This window comes from Polyodon spathula, chromosome 14, assembly GCF_017654505.1.
Source record: "Polyodon spathula isolate WHYD16114869_AA chromosome 14, ASM1765450v1, whole genome shotgun sequence".
NCBI classification, from domain to species: domain Eukaryota; kingdom Metazoa; phylum Chordata; class Actinopteri; order Acipenseriformes; family Polyodontidae; genus Polyodon; species Polyodon spathula.
The window spans coordinates 8579065-8603100 of record NC_054547.1 but is presented as its reverse complement, the minus strand read 5'-3'; the positions used below and the strand labels follow the sequence as shown (position 1 = coordinate 8603100).

The 24036-nt window shown below is 35.4% G+C and overlaps 1 protein-coding gene across 4 annotated transcripts in view; it reads left to right on the top strand.

Moving 5' to 3' along the window:
* tnr (tenascin R (restrictin, janusin)) overlaps window positions 1-24036 on the top strand; it is a 111800-nt gene that overhangs the window by 17369 nt on the left and 70395 nt on the right. For all 4 annotated transcript variants that reach the window (XM_041270856.1, XM_041270857.1, XM_041270858.1 and 1 more), the window contains exon 2: window positions 13544-13596. The gene's annotated coding sequence lies outside the window, so the exon portion shown is untranslated. The remainder of the gene's footprint in view (window positions 1-13543; window positions 13597-24036) is intronic.

The window sequence follows — 24036 nt, the reverse complement described above, 5'->3', positions numbered from 1 at the left end:
GTGTCATCTGAACACTTATTTTTAATGTAGGGAATATATTGCTGTGGTCAAATTTTAAAAGAAAAACAATGCAGCAGGGTTAATGGAAAAGCTCATATCTAAACTTACTGCACACCCTTACAGCACTGAAAGGCACAATGCTGATTTTGTCAATGTTGAAATACCAGCTGTGCTGGTTTACATATCTGCGGTTTCTAATAGCAACGAGTTGGGTTCTTTTTAATGCTAAATTATCTTAATCAGAAACGCTGACAACTAAAACAATGGATGTTTTGGCGCGTACCCCTGCTTTCTCTCAGTTGCTATAGAAACACGTGAAAAGCCCAACAAAGGATAAAGGGCAAAGACGAAACTGCCAAGGTCAAATGCACCAAGTGTGTCTGTAGTTTCCTGTCTGATGAGTCTGAGGGCAGCACCCTGAGAAACTCAATGAAGCTTCCCTGCCAGTCTTGCTTGGATCCCGCGCAGCTGCACTATTGGTTGTTGCAGCTGCAATGGCTGGCAGGGTAGACCTGGCTCTGGTTCTATGCAGCCCTCAGTCTGTAAGAAAAAAAAAACACCGTCAGAAGACTGGCTTGGCTCTATGACAGGCACTGCTTCCGCTAGATAGCTGGGGGGAGTTAATGAATGGGACAAGGCAGAATAAATACAGCATTTCTAATGATTCTAATATGAATTTTAAAAAACAACTATATCAGTAAACTAATGTACAGCTGGTTTGGAATCTTAACTTATCCTCTCAATTATTCTGTAATTTATTAAGAGCCGAGGTACTCAAGGAAACTCACTCTGTCGTACTTGACATCAATAATATTAGCAATGAAAAATAAATAAATTAACCTGACATAGCTTGCTTAAATAAGTGTCAATACAGAGATGTAAAATACAGAGATCTGCTGAACTTTCTCATGTAATAGTGTTGATAACTTGCTTCTTATATTCACAGTAAAAGAACACAGTTAAGTTTGAACACTAATAAACACTGCTGCTGTCTGATCAAAAGTAGTGCCCTGTAGGCCTGAGCTCAAATCCATCTGAGGTAGTAAAATGAGCCCTCTCTGGAGACGGCACAGCATCATGTCACACTGCTAATATCCCATGTACCCAATGTAGCTTTCAGAAAAGGAACATGATTCACCCCAAAGAGGGCAGCTGCCTACAAAACTTGGCATAGTATTAGAGACTTAAAACTGTTTTTAACTGCTAGATTAGTCAGCCGCACAATTTGGGATATCTGTAGCTCTAGTTGTTCTCTCTCTCTCTCTCTCTCTCTCTCTCTCTCTCTCTCTCTCTCTCTCTCTCTCTCTGAATTGCATTTCTTGAAGCTTGTTCTCATTTAATTTCATCCATATAAAAAAAAAAAATACAGTTTGTCCTCCTTTATCCCCTCAGCTATGTCAAATCCAATTTCCTGTTATCGAGGCTGTAGCAGGTGTGTATATATACAGTATGTTAAGGGTAAGGCTCGGTGGTCTGGTAAATCTAGTTTCGTCAAGGGCTTCTGGGCAAATTCGAAAGTTACCATTGTTTTCAGCACTCGCCCACTTCCAATCAGGTTAGAACTTGAAAAAGATGACTGGGTGAAACCTGTTTTTTCAACAGTTTTCACTGAATTTTGGGACTAGCCCAACCAAGTCTAGTTTCATCCAATTCTTTAAAATCGATGCTGGCCGAATCTGGTTCACCCATACCATTTGGACTAGTCTAGTTTCATCCAAAGCAAGTGTGGCAAGTGTGGCAAGTTTGCCTGCGCAAGTTTTTGACCGGACTTTTTGGGGGAGAGAGCGAATAAAAAGCTATTAAAACCGCTATTAAACCCCCCTGGTGTCCTGCCTTTTCAGCACCGTCGCTGTTTTTTTTTTTTTTTTAAACAATAAAATACTGTATATACAACAATACGTACTTTTATTTTACAAAATACATAAGCAACGGTAAAATATGAAATAACAAAACGTCTACTTTCTTATGCTCCCCATGTTGAGTTTGTCGTTTGTGTTTTGGATTCAGACGATAAACTGATGCATGGGTAGAAATGCAAAAGTAGACTCGCCCAAATAATTGGCATAAGCATAGTTTTGCCCCGCATCTATGTTGAAACATTACACGAAACTAGACTTGTCTGGGCTAGTCCCAAAATTAAGTGAAAACAGTTGAAAAAAAACATTTTTTGCCCAGGCATCTTTTTCAAGTTCTGGGCCAGTCTAGACTTGCCCATTTGGATGCGGGCGAGTGCCGAAAAAAAGTGGTAACTTTGGGATTAGCCCAGAAGCCCTTGGCAAAACTAGATTGGCCCGGGCAAGAACAATATATATATATATATAACTTCTACAAACATGTGTTGTAATGTAACATGTGTTGTAGAAGTTTTCTGATATCAACAAATAAAAAACAGGTTTCAGTTTAGATGTTTTTGGTTTGCTTCCAGTGGATAGTGTTTATGAATCATGCAACTTCTAAGGATTATGGAACCCCTGCAGTGTTTACTAGAAATGTATATTTGCTGTGTTGTCCATATCGCAATAAAATATTTTTCATTGAGAATGGTTCACTGAAAAAAAGAGGATCCCCCCCCGACACACTGTGATGTTCATAAGTTTTGCTACCTTATGATCCATGATGTGAAAATAAAAATATGAAAATAAAAGAGATGTGTACTGAGAGTGAAACTGAGGTGGGAAATCGAGGTTTTTAAAAGTTTACCACAGATTTATTAGAGTATTTTATCAAAAAGGATTATACATAGTTATTTGACTCTTGCTACTGTGCATTGTTTCCGTTACATGTGAACCTTTCGTTTTCCAGAAAGAACATTATAACTATATAATAAAACTTTGTTTGTTTAAATATATTTACATTATTTCTATTTTGAAAATGAGTTGGGAATTTTATGCAGACACTTTACTAATAAGTATAACGAAGGATGACTTACAGAGTTAAGTATTATTTGCGTTTTTGTGGCAGTTTTGCAGCTTCACCCGGAAAACAAAGGGTTACATTTTTATGCAGTTTGGGCTGTATAGATGAGAGGGATGTCAATGAGGATTACCAAGAACTTTTATACTTGTATGAGAATAACAGTGTTTCCAAACTATTCACAGTACAAAATGTTATATTGAATTAATAGTAGGGGGCATGGCATTACTAGTAACTATAATTGTATGATGTCATCGGGTTTAGAACTGAATTGATTGAAACAGTTTAATATCACGATAACTGCATTTCATATGCAGTTATTTCTCAATTTAACTAACTTTACCTTCTGATAATGTTAATATTATTATTATTTTTTGTAACAAAAATAAATACAATGGCAAATGGCATTAAAAAGCTCAAGACAATATATGTCCCAAGTATAGCTTCTATTAAAAAGGAAAAAAAACAAACCCATAAGAGCCATAAATTAAAATGCTGAGCAGTGAGGGGGCTTATACTGCTTCCAAAAGAGATGTCCCTCCAGATCATGTTTTGTATTTCTCAAAACAGCTTGTAATTGTATTTAATAATCCCCTCAAGCAATAAAATAAATCATTCAGCAAACAGATCTAAAGAAGATTAAGTACCAGCAGTTTATAGCTTGCCAGTCAACATGGGTTTTAACAGAGTACACATGGTGCTGAATGTAACCACTTAATTCTACCATGGTTCAGCTTTCCACTGCTCCCAAGATGTAAACCAGCAATCTAATTCCCTGATAAAGGCCCATGCTGAAATGTTATGCTGCAATAAATATGTACATTACAGCCTCCATCCCAACCCTCACACATTCAGAACCTTATCTGCTTTCCAAGCATCACATTAGGCAGCAACTGCATTTCTAGCTTCACAAAAGAATATCTCAGCAGTGTATCCAACCAAACTTAATCCTACAGGCAGTTAAAATCTTAGGCTTTATGCCTCTGTCTCCTTTGTGACTGTATAGCACAGGAGATTATAATAGTCATGACAGTTTTCCCTTTTGTCTATTTATGAGCCTGAGAGAAAGTGCAAGTACAGACAAACCAGCTATAGGGAAGTTTAAAAGTGATCATTATAGACAGACTGATTTAACAAGGGGTCATCAAAGTGGTCATTGGACAGAAAGTCCTTTAAAGAGTAAGTACCAAGGTTCCGAAAAAATATACTGTTCCACTTCCCCACTTGTTGTGCAACTGTTTAAATAATGTACCTGTAATTTTTAACATTCTGACAACTTCATACACTTACAACTTTAAAAGTCTGTTTCAAAGCTCTTTCAAAATGGCCACTCTAGTGCACTACATAGTGTAATAACGATCCATGACGTGATACGGAACAGAAAAGCTAGAGCACTTGCTAATTTTTTTTTTTTTTTTTTTTTTTTAATCGCTGTTTCTGCAATGATTTAGAGGACAGATCTCACCTTACACAATTGGCTTCATTTAGCAGACAAAGATAGGTTGCAGTGTTTTACTTTTTGCGAACATAATTTGGATGTGCCTCCAGCCAGATTTAAAAGTACATAAGCAATGCTGCTTTCTACTCTACAGCACCTCAAAACTATTAAATCCATTACCTTAAATACCTGAATGACATTTAGTGGATTAAATATCACTTTCCAGAGCTCCAATGATGAATTACAAGGTTACAGTAAACAAAAAGGGAGCAGTTGCTCCTTCTGACTATTATTGGCTTATTGTAGTCGTACTGTATTGTTTCATTTATCATGTAAGGGCTGTTTGGTGGTTAGCCTTTGATATTTAAATTTATAAAAATAAACAAATGGAACACAGCCATAAGAGTATTAGCTTCCATGAAATACAAACAAGACCAACACAAACCCTAGGATGGTCATCCAGTTTGTGAAAACATGGGCTATTTATATTCAGGTGCATAAATTGATCAATAATTAGATTAGTCATTGCCCAATAAGGCAGATAAAGGGAAAGGAGTGGAGAAGTCAATATAACGTGATACAAATCAATTATAAAGTGTCAAACATAAAACGTGCACTACTCAAATCAACAAATACAATTATAAAAATAATAACATACAAGTGTAAAATAAACATGAACAAGGCATTCTTGACCTTGTTACAAAAGGCTAGGCACAGAGATATTAGGATAAAATATTCTGTCGCACTAGTACATACACAGTCATATTATTGTTTTCAGATAATACTGCTTAAAATGCTTAAATACTGCATCTGATTCCCATCAGCCAGGACGGGATGCCTTTAACTTCTGTCAGGTCGTGGAAAGAGGGCCTGTAACCCTTCAGATCTTCATTCAGAGAACTTGATTTTTTTATGTTCAAATTAATTTGAATTGTGTTGTTGAATCTAGATGGAAAACTATTATGTAAATTGTTTGCATGCATACTTCCATGATAAATAATATCTGATTAGCTGAATACAAGTAAACAACGTCATGGCTTTACCAGAACGGGTAATCCTCAAAGTTCTTGTTTTTCCTCCACTTTGTAGAACAGCCCTCCCATCACTGAAGAAGGCAGCTGTCAAAGCCACAGGGACTGAAATCTGGAAAGCTGATGCTTTTCTCATAACCTGCAGTGACTTTCAATGAGCTACAAGCACTGCCCTGCCATTCAGTTTTAATAAAGATGGGACTCTGGGCACTTATAAATGTGAAGGATTCTATGAAATTACATTGGTTTTTCAACTCTGCTTACAGCTTAACAATAAATCACTTTGCCCTTGCCCTTGGCAAATGTATTATAGCACAACATATGAATGTTTACCTTTTCTACATTTTGCGGGTGGTGCTGCAAGTTTTTCTTGCTGTTTAATTGGACAAGCCAGGGTTGTAAGTTTTAACGATATTAGATGTCCTGGTTTTCCACACTTGATAAATACAGTAGTTGTTAGAAAACATTGAAAATATGTTAAATTTAAGCTTTTTATTGGACTTACAGTACATTAATGCAGTACACAAGGATGTAATTAATTATGCTTGAGTGGTTTCGGTTATCAAATGTTTGTGGGAATTATGTAGAAAATGGTGTCATTATAAACAAGGTGTTTGAGCTTGCAGGTATTAGTGCACCATGTATTTGTTATCCACTGTGAGCAGTTGCAGGTTATTAATGTATACTCTGGCTGTGCGTTATAGGGCAACATTGCTCTGCTGAAGACTAACATTTGTGCTTAATTGTTTTTTTTTTTTGTTTTTTTTTTTTAAATCACTATTAAATACGATAGATAAGGAATTATGACAGGAAAGGAGACCATGGATTGTTTTATCAATGGATGCTATACTGAAAGTGACTTTTTGCTTTGTCAATTCTGTATTGTTTTAAATCTACGAAATGTGGCCAATTTTTTTTGCATTGAACATGTGTACACATTGTATACAGTGCTCCTCGATATTTCATAAATTTGCTCAGGTTAGTCTAAGTTGCTAGTAAATTGTACACTAATTCACTGTTTTCAATATTTCTGAATTTTGGGATGTGTAAGTCAGATAGCAAAAAATAAATAAAACAGGGAGAGCGGTAGTTAAAATGTGGTATATATTGGTCTTTGGGTCTATGTACTGTATTTGACTTTAAGGGAAGTATTTTTTCTGTGGATCTCTCAAAGTAGGGAATTGATTCTCACTATAGCAGAAAGTGTCTACAGCATGTCCTTAAGATCTGAGCGGCATGTGCAAGTTCAACATTTTATTCCGTGATGCTGTGCCTCTGCCAGCAGCACACCTCCAGGAAACCAGGCTTCTCCAGTGAAATCTTTGGCTGATTTCTGCTCTTCTTCATTATCTACCAGCACAAGATGGCATTCAGAAATAGTAAACACACTTTGCTGCAACCAAAACCCCTGAGCGCTAACAAGAAAAAAAAAAAAAAAAAAAACATGTCAATTACAAAATAGGGGGTCTTCATTACATCTGTGTGTGAGGGGCAGAGCTTTGAAAAGTGGCCAATGCTTCTCCTTTCCCATCTGCTCTTGTTATCCCACACTTTTGTTTCCTCAAGCAATCACACAACCCACTCCATATTAATTGTATTTAATCCAACAGAAAATGATGTGTATAATTATATATGTGGTGTAAGGCAAAAAAAAAAAATAGTGCATGAGCACACGCGAGAACTGTATTATTCTGTGCACTGATAAACAATGAACAAACCAGCACTTTGTTAGGATGTGCTGTCATATTCCAAACCCTTTTTTTAAAATCATGAAATTGGTATTGCTGCTGCCGATTCTTTAAAATATGACACTTTCTTCACCTCTTCCTGATATCTACAGTATATTACAAATATAATGAATAGAACATATACACAAGAAATGGGCTTTGCTCTCCATTGTTGTGAATTCATGTTCTACATTTAAGCCTCATTCACTTTTATTAGTCAGGGTTTTATAGTTCAGACAATTACACTTAAATTAAATACATAAAAAAACAAAAAAAAAACAGGACAGGTAGTTTCATGTCTAAATGTCACCCAAGAAGCACACTTTGTTTACATTATTGTAGCACTTGAATAGGTCAGAAGCATTTCCCCCTGCAAAGGGAAGGTATTGATCTGCTAAAAATACCTTCTCTCCTCATGGAGAGCCATGCTGTGTTCATAGGATGAATAAGAGAAGATCTACACTGTCCTGCTCTTCAAATCGCCCGGACAGCAGGAGTGAGTTAGACAGATGGAGCTACGAATCAGAATCAATAACGAAGGATGCTGGTGGCGAGAAAGAAAGCGAGAGAGACAGAGACAACCTTTTTCTATCCGTCTGTCTGTGTTTGCTTCAAAAGCAGCAATCTTAATACTGCATCAACCATATACTCTCCAAATTACATAACAGAATACCTTCCCACCTTCTTTTAGACATCAACACCATTTTGTCTGGACTTCCTTAAGTAATTATGGTTTCACTGGGAGTGCACATGTTACTGAGGTCTAATTGGACCCAAATTAACTTTACTCTGTGTTAAACCAAGCCTCTGTGGAATGTATTCATGCAGTGTACTGCAGGCCTAAGTCAATTGTGACAGATAGCTTTACTTGTTGTGATATGACAGTTCTGCAGCTGTTTCTGTCACCGTACATTAAAAAGTATTGATACTCCACTTTAGGGATGAATGTTGAAAATAACTAATTGTTATCTGTGGGGATGCGTACTTGTCTGCGGAGATGGAAAATGCCTGCTAGGTAATAAACAACAGTCTAACCTTAAGACTTCACAAGCTACCACACAGCTGAAGTATAGAAATCTGCCCCAGATTTTGGTGTCATTTTTCCGGAGAGCAGTGAAGCGTTACCATGTTTCACACTTAATTAAGCTTAATTCTGGCTTTACTGCATCAGACTGGTTTTAATGCATTTGAATATAGTGTTTTTGTTTTGTGTTAATTCAGTTAGCAAAATATTAAGCAATGGTTGTTGAGTCTCAAAAGCATAGAAATCAGTTAATTGTTTTTCATGCAAGAAAAGACGCATTGAAAAATGTAATGGACTGCTCACAAACTAAATGTTGTTAACTAGGGCTCAAAGGTCATGTCAATAATAATTTAAATTTTAATCACAAGGTTTTCTCCAGTTACTGTATTGAACTTAAGATGTTACTGTATTATGGTTTATTAGATTACATGCGGACCACTGTTTAATATATGCTGACCTGACACACGTCTCCAAATGAGACTGATAATGTCAATGATGTGTTTTCCCTTTGCTTGATACCAGCAGTTATTCATTAGAGGTGAATGGATTTGATTCAATATAGATGTCTTTAACAGGACTGAAGTCCTGCATGTTAATAATTGTGTTCATTTTGTTTAAATATGTGCTGGAGAACCTAACGATCCTACCTGCTGCATTGGGTCGTTAGGAAAAGCTACTGATCCTTAACCAACTGGGCAGGCATGTTCCAGCGGAGCACCATGTATAAACAGGTCCCACATATGCACCAGCCCAGAGGTCTGGACCATCAGACCATAAGACCATCAGACCTGTAAAAGCTAAATTCTTCTGGTCACTTTGCATTTTAATTGGGATCAGAGACATGTATTTAAGAAATCAACTCCCCAGACAACTTTTTGTATATCCAGGGTCTGGATGTGTTCGGGGAAAAGGAATTCAAAGCCGTGTGTATATCCGAGGTTGGGGTCTGGTGAGCTGACCAAGGAACAGGGAGTAGTTTTCTGATTGTAGATCCCACCAGTATAGCAGAGAGGTGTATAAGCGGGACCTCCATTATTTCACAGCACCTTTTATTTGTAGTTGTTTTTGTGAAGTGTTTTATTTGGCTTTTTGTAAGCCTGGCCATTTGTCTGCTGCGAGCTACCATCATTGGTAGCATCACATGAGGTGTCTGTGTTGTGGGGGGTGTCAATGAAAAATCCCAATCTCGCTACAGTTTGTCTCCTGTTAGTCAACGACTACCCACACCTATTATTTTACCCTATGGTCTTATCTAGTACCTGTCTATCCTTCTACTTATATCGCTTAGAGCATGATTATGGTGTATATTTTAAAGCATTCAAAAAACTACCTCTACCAATGTTTGTTAAAATATTTGTTATCAGACCTTTATTTTTCAAAAACAGTATAGTGTCAGCAGCATTTAAACCCTTAGTTCCTTATAACATCCTAAAAAATACATAGAAATGAAGAGTTACTTTTAACTTGTATATACATTTTATAAACTCAAACTTTTTCAGGCAGTGCTCAGAAAACCTACTTGATACACATCCTGTTGTTTTAGGTAATTGTCTGTGGTGCAAGGTTGTTCTGGGTAAGCTCTCTTTTACTCAAAACCAGGACATCTATGTAGAACTGCAGTAGAGTTTAATGTCTGTAGATGCATGAGGATGTCTGACTCAAGTCAAAGGACAAGATTCTTCTTTTTTATATATATATATATATATATATATATATATATATATATATATATATATATATATATATATATATATTAGAATCTCCAATTATTTTTATCCCTGATTTTCTTCCAATTTGGAATGCGCAATTATTATTATTATTTTTTCTCCTTCACCGTGACGAGTCCCTGCACAGCTCAGGGACCTGAGGCTCAGTGGGCATCCTCCGATAAGCCAATTAGCATCTTTTTTATACTTTTTACACCTCAAAAATGTTTTTTGAGGTGTGTCTGAAAGTCAATCTATTTCAGTGTTATTCAGTGATGTAAGGGCTTATCATTTATGCATTCTGACTTGCTCAATAGACTTTTACTGTCTGTGGCGTTTGCCTCATTTACAGAAATGTCTCAGGTATCAAGAAGCAATATTCAATCCCCAAAGCCATTATTTCTAAGTAGGATTTAAATATGTTTTTGCAGAGAATCTGCAGGAAATATACTCCAGCTGTTTAAATGACAGGTATGGCAAATAATGATGCATTGTTCCTGTCTCAAAGTCGACCTCAAAGAGCTTGCTTCGTTTTTCAGTGGTTCTTAATATGTCACACAATCAGTGTGGACTTACAGCCCTTCCAAACTAAGTTTTGTGGGCAGGTAAAAGCTCTGAGTCTCTCCAACATAAGGCAGGTAACATCAATTATTAATTAAGACTTCCTGCAATGTGTGATTTTGTTTGCTCAAACTAGATGGATCAAGCATGGTCTGCTTGGGAACTACGGCAGTTGAAAGATACAGACTATTTTGGTGAATAACAGGTTTATGTGACAGATCTAACAACTGAAATGCAGTCATACAATACACAGTTTACACCTTTGGTTCAGGCCTGGATTGTTGAGCCTACCCATCTGGAACAATTTTGTAGTTTGGCTTTTAGTTAGCTTGCTTTTATGCTGTCTGTGACGATCATCTATAACATGACAGAGTGCAAGACTGATGATAGGGAGCAATCCTATCATCACATGAAAAAGAGCTACCTACAGGAAGAAGAAACAAATCTCAATAAACCTTGTCATTTCCAACAGGGACATTTATTTACATTCGATTTTAAACCAATATGTAAATAACACACAATAGAAACAAGACATTGATTTAAAACTATGAAGAAGTCAATTAGACTGGATTATAATTTCATTTATCTTTTTCTCAGACCTACATTGCATGGCTAGTTTGGTTATCTGTACCCAATACAGGTGTAATACTATTTTTTTTTTTTTTTTATCTAGTATTGACTAAAATTGGTTTGGCAATGGCTCACACTTACTATCACATGCAATCTGTGATTACTCAACTACACTGCTTATTGTTGGGAAGAATACTCTACGGTTTTTTAGAATAGGAGTAGGAAAAGGTAATTTCTTGCCTTGACCTTGTGACTTGTTTGGCCATAAAGCAGAACAGACATCACTTGAGCTGGAAATTAGTTTTTTTTTTAGCTTCAGTGAATCAGGAGATGACAGAATTATTCAGCTCTGAGCAGTATACTTCTACCAGTCAAAGGCAGGTGAGGGGAAATGATAACATAGCCAAATAGTTGTTAAAATTCAGTGTGCATGACTTCTTGTAATTGAAAAAAATAATGACCTGTAGAACTAGTTTTTGAGACAGCTCCCCCTACCCAACTTTCTCCCCTGGATAGACGTGCTATCCAGCTCAAAGGTTATGTACAATATCAAGATGTTTGGGATTGGTACCTGTAGTGACTTTTGGATTTTTAGCTTTGTTGGGGAATGAGAAGCATTATGAATTAGTGGGTGTATTTCTGTATTAGTAGTATTAATCATCAAATCAACATTTTAATAAGAAACAATATATACAGTGCCGAGAAAAAAGTTTGTGAACCCCTTAGGATTTTCACATATTTCAAACCTAAAATGTTATTAGATCTTAATCTAAGTCCTAATAATAGATAAAGATAACCTGATTAAACAAATGACACAAAAACATGACACCTTTTCAACATTTATTTATCCACAAATGATTCAACATTCAATATCCATGTGTGAAAAAGTAGGTGAACCTTTAGATTCAATAATTGGTGGCACCCCCTTGAGCAGCAATGACTTCAACTAAGCGTTTCCTGTAACTGTCAGTCTCTCACATCAGTTTTGATGAATTTTGGCTGATTCCTCCTTACAGAACTGCTTCAACTCAATGACATTTCAGGGCTTCCTTGCATGGACAGCTCGCTTCAGGTCCTGCCACAACATTTCAATTTCATTTCAACACCTTATTCTAATTATCTCCTTAATCGAGCTGATAAAACCAGGGGTTCACTTACTTTTTCATATACCCTGAATCATAATTACTCATTGTTTGTCTAATTCATACATCATTTTGTTTCAAAAGACATGGAATTGGTTAACGTAAACCCTTTTGGATATTTAAGAAAAGGTTTTGATTCAAGAAACCTATCATTTTTATGTTGTCAAGGAATATATTATAACACGTTTTAGAGATGTTGAATGTGTTTGTACTACAAACAGGGAATCTAAGGTTAATATTTTAATCAATTCCTTCACATTTATAATCGTAAAAATAAACTTTTTAGTTAATTCAGACCCATTTCCTACTAATATGCATGTTAATGGTGACTTATAACCTTTAAGATGGATGCACACAGATACATTATGCTGAATGTGTGTTGATCAACAATCATTTTGAAAAGACAGCATTGCTTTGCAATTGAACTATTAAAAAATCAATAATAATAATAATAATAATAATAATAAATAATAATAATAATAATAATAATAATACTTATTGGGATGACAAATAGAGTATTCTGGCTTTCCCCCTGCTCAGACAATCATTCTTATCAAAGGAAAGAGGATTAACCAGCAAATTTGTGAACCATAAACCAAATCATTCTAATTGTAACTTTTAGTGCAGTGCCAGGACTGAAAACAACGTCATTACAGTACCTCTTTGTTATAGTGAGACACTGTGTTGCTACTGTGACATATAAAAAAAAAAAAAAAACAGATAGCTAAATCAGCAGAATACTATATGTCCCTGATCACTGCTAGAGAAAATACAGACAATATCACTGGACTGTAGCACATAATTTGCAGTGGGAAGTGAAAGACACCATATGCACACACATTAAAAGTCATTTTGGTTGCATTGTAGTTTATGTGTAAATCTTTTTGTGATCATAATATTTGTTAGATCTATTCCCAAATGTACTGCACTGTGTATATGTAACTGGTTGTATTTTAATAAGAATTCCCAAACATTAGCACTGATATACAGTATGTTAGGGTGATACCTATGGAGACTGGAACTAAAGCTGGGTCATTTTAGGGAGCTAATTTCTTCTAAAGTATTTTCTTGCAATGTCATGTGCTTAAAGAAACAATCTGTGAATGTGACTCTAGAAATAAGAATTCCAATAGCGCAATGTTATCTTAGATGGTACATTATGGTTATGTAATGAATACAAATAAATACATGATTTTCCTAATAAATTGCTTATTTTTATACATTACCCACACAAAGCCATGCAATTTTCTTTTGAGGACTCAACACGTGTATGTTTTCAAATATAGCCTTTCTGCTAATACACTGGTACACAATTCATTATAAACTTTTAGAAAATAAACTCATTTTAAAACACTGTGACGCAAAGGGTAAATAGGTTACACCACTGAGATGGGAGAGAATCTGATATTAACAATGTTCCTTTTATTGCAGGATAGCTGAAATGCACCAAAGCTACTGATGACCTTCTGCAGTTACTTTTACATGTAAGTATAACCTTAAGTAAGCCTTCACTTTTAGAGAAAACTATTTTGCAAAGTCAAAAAGTATATATATAGTTATAAAAATAGTTGACAGCAATGAAAAATCAACCATGTAGAGTTGGTCACACACTTAAAAATCTCTTCTTCTTTAAGGCTTGTCCTCTAATATTATAGTCTTACATTTTGTTTAAAAAAAAACAAAAAACATTGTATTATTATTGAAAGAAAACATGGAAGACATTGGAACAAGATTCTTAACCCAGGAAAACAACTTTGCTGTGCATAAATGCCTTCTTGAGTGTATGCAGTTTTCCTTTTTAAAATGTTACATGAATACGAATCAGTCCTTAGAAATTCTGACATGTGATTTGTTAAAACCTCATCACATGGCTAAAAATAGATCCAGCTATTGCCCTGTGTGCTGCCTTCGGTCAATAGTTTGTTTATAAACTTTCAAATCACATCATCACACTGAAAGGCCTTTCTCTCTTCACACAACAAAGCAACATGGCAGACAAACCTTCTGTAACAACTATATTTAAACAACATATACACACACACACACACACACACACACACACACACACACACACACACACACACACACACACACACACACATACACAATCTTGCCTCACTTACTTTCTTGACTGATTCATAAAACAAATATGAACTGCAGACTTCGGCTCATAGGGGGAAACTAAAGGCCCCTCAGGAAGAACTATAGTTACCTGTGGCTTCGACATTACTATATATTATATAGAATAATAGATGGGCTTCAGTGAGTTACAGGAAAATAATTCCATCCAGGGTGTCTGTGACATCATAAATTAGGAGACTGAAGGTCGAGTCATTTATAAACTGTCACAGAAACACAAGATTGAATTGTTTTCCTGTAACTCACTGAAGAGTCCCATCTATTTTTTTTTTTTTATATAATCAGGGATACCTTTGTGATGCTAATATTAAAGAAGACAAGGTTCAGTGGTAGTTTTTTTTTTTTTTTTTTAAGTGTTTTCAGTGCTGTACAGACGTTCTATGTCGTTATCCGTTTAGTTTCTCCGAGATATGAATATACCAGCTTTACTTTTTTTTTTTTTTTTTTTTTAGTGTATTCCCATTAACTGATCTAGTAATTTCTGTACTGTAAGTGTGACATCCACAACTGAAAACTAACATTTTGTTCCTGTAAACACAAACTTTGTAATTGATGGTCTCGAGGAGTCAGTTTTACCTAAGTTTCAAGTATCATATAAATCCTCTAGAGGAATTAATAGTGCACTGTGGCATTACATTTTTTTTAAAAAAATTTTTGAACTAATTATACATTTAATATATATATATATATATATATATATATATATATATATATATATATATATATATATATATATATATATATATTATATTAGTATACATGATTTTAGATTTTACTAAAACATAACAATAAAATGAGGCCAATATCTTTATGTGTGCTAATACTGTTTGTAGAAAAAGTCAGAGCATGTAATACATTAGTCCTGTTCGTTAGAGGCTGAACTGCATAAATGAAACAGTGGTCTGTGGCAGACCCAGAGTAATGAAGTGGATGAAGAACACTGTGCTGCTTTATTTCTCAGGTCTTGGATTTACTGCAATGTAAGACTCATCTTGCTGTCCCTCTTTCAGATGGTACTCCAAATGCAGGGCTATTTCTGAGAGAGACTCTTTTGAAATGCTCTAGAAGTATCTCAAACATTTAAACCCAAGGAGTCTCAATGGGCACAGAGCTCTAAAAGTGAAAAAGCTAAATTGCTCATGCTCTGTTATTTTTAAGCTTTTATCTCTGGCCTCAGGGAGGAACAGCAGGTGGCATCTGGGAAATAAGGATTGTACTTGTATTAAATTAATAATAGCTGTCAAAGTTCTGTTGTGAGAGAGAGATATAATGGATAGAAAATATGTTATACATGGAAAAACAATAACAAAAGAAATGCCATTTTTAACCTTCACATATGTCCAGTACTCAATAAGGAGGTCTGTGTATATGTGTCTATGTATGAGTGCAGTCCTAGTTAAGGATTCATGAGTGAAGCTTCTTATAAGGAGTTTAGGCTAGGACATCAGTGTCAATAAAAGAAGCAAGAAATCGTATTTTGCACATGCACTTTATTGTTGTTTGGGAAACACTGCTGTCATTTCCTACCCCCCCCCCCCCCCCCCCAACCCATACACACATCTTTGTAAAAGCTGCAGTGTGTTGAGAAGTTTATTCCACTAAGGCCTAAATAAAGACATTATCTACTGTAAAATCTAGGGACTCCTGATGCCAGTTGATGACAACAAGCTTCATAAGTGGGCTACTTATAAACAAACAATAGTGCCACTGTTAAAATAATAGCTACCCAAAGTGTAAATCAATAGGGCAATGCTTCTAATGTCTAGCAAATATACAAATGCTGATAGTTTAGTACCGGTGCTAGACAATATAGCCTTTAATCCCTTTATCATAGTTGGATAACTGGCGTGGTTTATCTTTATAAGGTATCTTTCAACTAGCAGAAAAAAATAAACAAAAAGGGGAGATTGTATTAGTTGATAAAAGTACAGCTATAGCCAAAGGTTTTGCATCAACCTATAGAATTAACTGTTTATGCTTCATAAAGTCGAATGAAACCTGTTGAATAATGTTACATTAACATATTGAATTATATACACTTTGTAATTTTCCATATATTTAAGAAAAGCTGACAAAAATTGAAAAATGTGACATTCAGAAACCTAACATGAAATACTGTACTACTATTATGGCTTCCTGTAGGCTTTTAAAATATCATTTTACAGTTTATTATTACATAATATTAGATAAAAGATCTCAATTATATGTATATAGCTTTTATTATTATTATTATTATTATTATTATTATTATTATTATTATTATTATTATTTTTAATTATGTCTCAACCTTAAAATTCTAGGTGATTCTAGACTTTTGGCCATAGCTATATATTTATACAATGCAATACAAATTCCTTGAATTAGAAATAAAAGTGTGTGTGGCATTGAACAGTGTCATAAAATAATTAATAAGCAACAGCTAGACAATAGACCACAAGCTAAGGAAAATATTATCCCCATGAAACTTTAACATTATTAAGTTAAAATAATTAGGAATATCAATTGTGATTCAACTTTTCATTGATAATTCTTATTCTAGACTGTACAGACTATGGATGTTGTTGTGTAATTTTGTATTTACAGCATGATGTGGGATGTATGCTACTGACATACTTGTTTAAGCTGTAATACTTTACAAGAAATTACAATCCGTGTAGTCTGAGCTGCTTGTAGTTGAAACTGAAAGCTGGAAACTGATTAGGTGATGGGAATGATAAGAACAAAATAAGTAGAACTATGTATATATCTGTTATTTTCCACTGCCACAAGTAATGTGCATGGAAGATCACAAACCAGGTTTTTTTTTCACTCAGCAAGAAGGGAAATAAGAAATGATGAAGAACACAAAAGATTGGACAGTTCTTGGTACCTGCAAAAAATGACACCGTAATTGGCAAATGCTTACTGAAAGAGAGAAGCAAAATCTGGGTTAGAATAACTGCAAATGTATTAAGATTTTCTTGGACTGAAACAAATTCTTAGTGTGATATGAGCTGTGCAGTCACCAGAGGTAATTAAACAGTTATGGCTCTTAATTTTTGTAATCTTTTTTGTGTATATTTGGAAATCATTGAGCTATACATTCATCTGGTACCTGCCTGTGGCAGACTCACCTGAGTCTAATGAAGCTTTCTCAAAATCTCCAGACTGAGTGTAATGTTCTAAGCATTAAATCTATGAAGTGATAGCTTGGACTAGACTGACCCCACTATGGCTGAAGTGAAGGTCAGGTCTGGCGAAGCAAACCAGATGTACAGTAGGGTGTAAATAAGCCTCAAAGTAGCAATGTCAACAAACAGGTAATGACATTGCATTCTAATTTACCATAAATCTCCAAATAAAATGCACCTTTCTGCATTTAAAAGTGATACTGAAATGCTATGGTCATTGCATTGTGTATGCAGGATTCATTCTACTTTAAAAATAAATTGCAATTTGTAATACAAGAAGCACAATTACAAATTGTTTCCAGATGACTTAGTGGTATAACTGTAAAATTCACTTACCTACTTGACAATTTAACCACAGTTGGAAGGCAATGATAGATGGATGCCCCTCTGTATGGGAAAGTAAAATGACCCAGATTTGGAATGTGCATAAAAAAAGGCCTCGGATCTCCCAAAAAAATAGCTGAAATATGATAATTAGATTGGCTTGAGGGTGCTGCTTCCATTACTAAAGATGAAACCCAGAAAAAGTAAAAACAAATAAATTATAAGATTTTATTTATTTCTCCAGGTCAACCACTGGTTAGCTCCATAAGTTGTAAAAGGTCATTAACGTGACCAGGACAAAGAGAAAAAAAAAAAACACTTTTAATTAGACCTGGCAGATTTACCTTCCTATAAAGGTGTAGACGTCACTGTCCGGTCTGATGGACACTCGAGTGTTTGTTACAAAAATGACTTGGGTCAGCCATTCAGACACTCATTTCCAAAAGATCTCTCGGAGGGATTGGTGGAAAAATGAGTTGAGGCACGCCAAGACTGTGCTGTAATGAGGAAAAATAGTGTCAGGTTCTTCTTCTGACAAATGGAACGTGCCAGTCTGAGTTAGCTATGGCTGTCTGAGGTGTTATTTCACAGTGGGGACTCGGCAGCAAATGAGGTGCCACACTGAGCGTGTGGCAGAAGGGGACAGCAAAATTGTATTTTTTCTCTTTCCCACAAACCTTTAAAATTTAGGTGGAAAAACAAGAAAATCTTCAAGTATCTTGTAACACATGTAACAGTTGATTTGTACAACCTTTTGTACGTTTTTACACCACATTTCGATAGGAATCCTTACTAAAAGAGGTACACAGACAATAGAAAAGTATTAATTGGAGTGCTTGCTATAGAAACCTGAAGCTAGGCATGCAAACAGGACAGATACACAGAGATGCACCATCTAATTTTCAGGTACAGAATGCTTTTTCATTTCTTGGGTTTTGGAGAAAATACATTTACCTTTGATAGCACTAAGTTATCCACATCAGTTTTGCAGCATCTGGTTTCCTATGCAATTTGATGTGGTTCTATTTTACAGTGATTCAGATTGCTCTCCTCAGGCAAGCACCCAGCTATTTGCTGTGGAAGGAGTGTAAAGGGTCCTGCTTTGTTGTGTGATGCTCTTTTATAAAATCCCAGCAGGTCAGACAAGCTTCTCATATCTCAAAGATGTCTGTGTTTGCAAAAGTATTTCCAAAAGTAGATGCTGTGCCGTTTTAGCTAAAATACTGTGTTAACTACAGTATTCACTACATAATGTGCAGATGTCATTTTTTTTTGTGATACTGATATTTTTTTAAAGCTATTGCTAATTTTGAAATCTTTGCTATTACATTTTATACAATTCATAACAGTTCATTCATTCAGAAATGTTACAGTATTGCATGTCAACTATGCTGCCAGCAAAGAGCTCCCTTAGAGTAAATATCAATCGATAAGATCCAAAAGGCACTGTTAAAATATTACTATTAGGAGTAACAAAAATAGTGACAGCAGTTTAAAAAGAAATAGAATGAGCAATACCTGTCTTATGTAGCACATATTTATGAGTACAGTAAATGCCTTTCGGCTAACTTATTAATTGACTGTCCTTCACTTTACAGCTTCATGGGTATTTTTTAGTGTACCGGTACTGTATAAAAGTTGCCTCTACCTGCTCCATGTTCTTTTTTAATACAACACGCAAGTGTGTACAGGATGGTTGGTATGGTGACCCAGAAGGAACTCTAGAACACAGTATTGTGAGTAAAGCACTGATGCGCAGATTTAATAATAAACAGGTTGTACAAAAAAAACCCACTGAGACACCAAAATAAACGTCACGATGGAAGAAAGAAGCAGACAAACAAAAAAGTAAACACAGATGACCACCAGCCAGTACTTCTGGGATATGCCTGCCACAGGTCAGGTATTTACTGAGCATTTTATGTCAGAGCTGCCGATCGGCCCCTCCGGGGAGTGACGTCAGAGTGTGTCAGTAGTTTGCAAAGCCTGTGTCATCCCTACTAAGATGTTTGATAGTATACAGTGGTTATTGAAAATGTAGAGGGACATAGTACAGTCTCATAAACAGGTGACTCAAGAGCAGGAGGAAACTAGAGATTTTAGTATCGCTTAACACATAAGGGTTATTTCACTTTTCGATTGCAGCTGTTGAGAAATCTGTTTTGAGCCTATACTGTATATTCCTAAAATGATGTGTTCTGAAGTTTTGATCAAGGGCTTTATAAAATATAAATATAGATTTTTATAGATTTATAGTCTTCTGAAATATAAATATAGATAATTGCATTGTTGAATGGGTGAATGTGGAACATTATTGATTTTGAACAGATTAAGATAGATTTAGATGTCTATCTTAATCTGCTCTGTTTGAGAATATGTATTTTTTCACCAGTTTTTTTTTTATGACCAGTTTTTTATATTTGTTATTGTCTTTTCTTCTCTATTTTACTTATGCACAGGATCCTGAACCCATGACCTAAGAAGTATATATCTGATAGGTATACAGTACAATCCAGTATCATAAGCAATAATTACAGTGCAAACAAACTAAACAAACTCTGTGGTGGGATGTAGTCCCTATACAACTTTCCAACTTTACTACATGGATGATTTTATATGTTCTCTCCGCTCATTCCTGTTGGTTTGTGATGTAGTACCATTCATATCAAATATCTACCACCGGTAAAAATATTATTGCACGAATAGTGTACAAAAAGTAAGAAAAGAAATATCCTAATCTTTAGACCTTATTAACAGACAGATTAATTAAAAGAAAAATGTGAAAAGGTGCACAAAATATATTTGAAAAATTGCAATATTCACAGATGAGATCATTAAACAATTACTTTGATTTTGAACCGACAAACAAAAAAACAAACATACAAATACATACATAAATAAATACATACATATCCTAGTGGAAAAGCATTTTATGTAGCATATGATTTATGGGGGACTAAATTATACATGCACCCACTTACCTCCTTGTAATAGAATCTGGTCACAGCAGGTCATGATGTTCCACTGGAAAGGGATTTGATACAATGACTCTAATAGCCCTTTGTGCTCATGCTTTACAAGGAATAAATTACCTTTTTGAATCTTATTATAGCAAATTGGAATTTCAGATGGTTAAGCAAGGACCTATCACATCACTAATGGATCAAACAACTGAGCTGAACAAATTTTCTTTTCGTTCTTGTGTTCCTAAATGGTCACCTTCCCCACAATAGGTAACTGAAAGGGTTTCTCTGAAAAGTACCGTGATCATGAGCATGGACATTATGCCCATTCAGAGCCTATGTAGCTACTGTACATTGTCCATTTAACAAGAGATAACTACTGGGGAAAAAAAAAAAAAAAACCTTTGGTCAACCTGTCTTGTCTCCAAAATATGGTATGCCAGTCTGTTTATAGCTTAGATTCTGTTACTACAGAATATAAGAGCTATTGTTACAGTTGGAAAAGGTATTACAGCTTGGATGAGGTAATGTGTCATCCAGGTTGGGAAATGCAATTTATTGTTACAGTTACATTGCTTTGGTTTACATCAGGGGTGTCCAAAGCTGCCCTTTCCGCTCCTGGTCTTTGTCCCAACCCTGTTCTAAATTGTTTAATTCAATCAATTAAAACTCCATCCAGCCCTAAAGTAGTTAATCACTGTATATCATTATACCTGTTAAAGGTGGAGTGGAATGGCCTGCCAGGACCCTGATTGGCCACCTCTGGTTTATATACAGTTTAAAAATTTAAATTCTCTCTCCATTGCTGAGGGAATGTAGAACACACACGGAATGCTGGTATTTATTTATTTAATTTTGTGTGCTTGTGCGTGCGTGTGTAATACTATGTATTTTTGTTTTGTTGCCCTTGTTTTTTATTAAATTGTATGGTGGCCACATGAGACGGACTGCTGTTCTTCAACACAACCTAAAAACTTCTTGTAAACCCATTTTAAGAAAGCTGCAGATATTAGCAGTCTTGCAAAGCCAAACTGACATACATATGTAACATTCATTCCATATTTTAATATGAACTAGGTTATTTGAATTTTGACGGAGAACCCTTTTCCTTAAAAGAAAACTACATGTTAATCCAAATTGCCCAAAAGTTGCTACCAAAATAGTCTGATAAAAAGGTGAGACTTACTTTTAGTTTTGCAGGTAAGCCAAGGCATTGTGTCCCTGGCAGAAAAACACACAAACACACAACTCACTCATTTATACTGTAACTAATTGTAAGATGCTATAGCCATGTGACAAAAAAAGAGACAAAAAAAAACGTATACATTTATATGCTGTACACCTTTTCAGTAGCATGCAAGTATAGCATTTGCATATTTTAACAATAATAGGGTCTGTCTATGGGTAATGGATTAAGCAAAATGTTTATAGACTAATAGGCCCGCTGGGAGGCAACAACTTTCTCTGAAAGAAAAACAAGAGAGATGTAAATATCAGTGTTTACTGGTATACGTAGTGTATACAGTTTATATCTAGGTAGGGACCAAGCCTAACCTTGTAAAGTTGTGCTATGTACTGAACAACAGTCCTCCAATCACTTAAGTGGTACTTAAGAACTAAGTGATTACATTCCTTGAAACTTGAATGTGTTGGCAGCTCAGAGGATTATGAAGTCCACGACATTGGCTGTAAATGAAATTTTATTAAAAGAGCCCTGGTTAGGGATTTGAAAGGTCACTGTACTATATCATCTACATCACAAACACACATTCATCACAAACCGCTAATAAGAGACATATTTATATAATATAATTAATCCGGCGTTTATTCATCCTTGTTTTATAACCACAACAAATAACTCAGCTTCGGGCATAATATCTGACCCAACACCTGTCTATGAAACGGCAGTGTGCAGTAAATTATGACATCCATCTGGAAGGCTCTGCAGGGACAGGGACAGAGACGCAGATCTCCAAAACAGCAACATCTAAATAACATTCATCTCTTCTGCCAGGCTCTTGAAGCAGCTCTCAAGCTGTAAGAGCCATCCTTTAAACTGTCATACCATGCTGATGCAACTTTCAAACCTGTCCCTGAAACATGAAACATGGCAATAATCAGTAAAGAAATAAAGAAAAGAAAAAAAAACACATGAAACAAAGAAATAGTCCACTTGAAAGAAGAGTGTTTTAACCTTGCAATGCTTAAGGAATGCACTAGACTGTCATCTGTAACTTCTTTGAATGCAGTCTCTAAATCTCACTGAGCAAAAAAGAATAACAAGCTCATCTGACATTGCCACTCATACTCATCTTGTGTCGAGTCCACTAGAGGGTGTTAGGATGCTTGATAGTGCCATCTAGAAATAAAGTTCATATAACAATTTTGTAAACAAAAATAACAGTTTCATAATTCATTGATGATAATAAAAATACAGCAAGAGTGCTGTGTTTTGCTACTGTCTGAAAACAAGCTATGGGGAACACAGTGATGCAATAAAAAATGCAGTAAAAGCTCACATGGGATCTTGTTGAAGCAGCTTACATTTTTAATAAAGTATGAGCAGTTATCAAGTTGTGTTTTTGACTTAGCTCATTTATTCAACATTGTATCACTCAGTGTTGTTAATTCTCATACCGGTAGTAAATTAAGTCATTGTGACATTGAGTTCCCCTGTGCTTCTTCTGTGCCAGAAGCATAATACAACCCTCTTCATCATCAAGATAATACACAGCATATGTAGATATACCCCAAAGCGACTATATACCAGAGACTGGGGGATATCCACTTCAGCCTGGACAGCTGATTTCAGATTAAATACACTGCTGAGTTTGTTTTGTGCAAGCAAGGAATGACTAAACCTATTCCTGGATGGTGTAGCTCCATATCAGAAGAGTTTGGGGATGAGGGTAAAGAACCCATGGGATTCATTCAGAGCGTACAGTACCTAAGCACTTTCAATACTGTCTGTCTATGGAAAATAACCCCAGGCTGCTTGTGAAGTCTAGGGGGGAAAAAGTGTAATTAGTCACAAAAATATTGCCTTTTTGCAAAGTTACTTAGTGCTAAAAGTGGTAATAAACATATGTTTTTTTAAGGATCAAAGAATTAACAGCTGTACATTTTAAAAAACTAGAAGCATACAATCATGTTAAATAAGTCATGGTCTCTTAAGCACTTACAATGAGTTTGGTTCTCAGTTTTGTAAGATTAACATTGATTTTTATGTTTACAGCAAACTGGAGTCAATTAAGGACACTTTGGGCCATATTTTCAAAGTGTTTCCTCTATTCTTTAATTAATTTCTATTTTTTGAAAGGAGTAAACA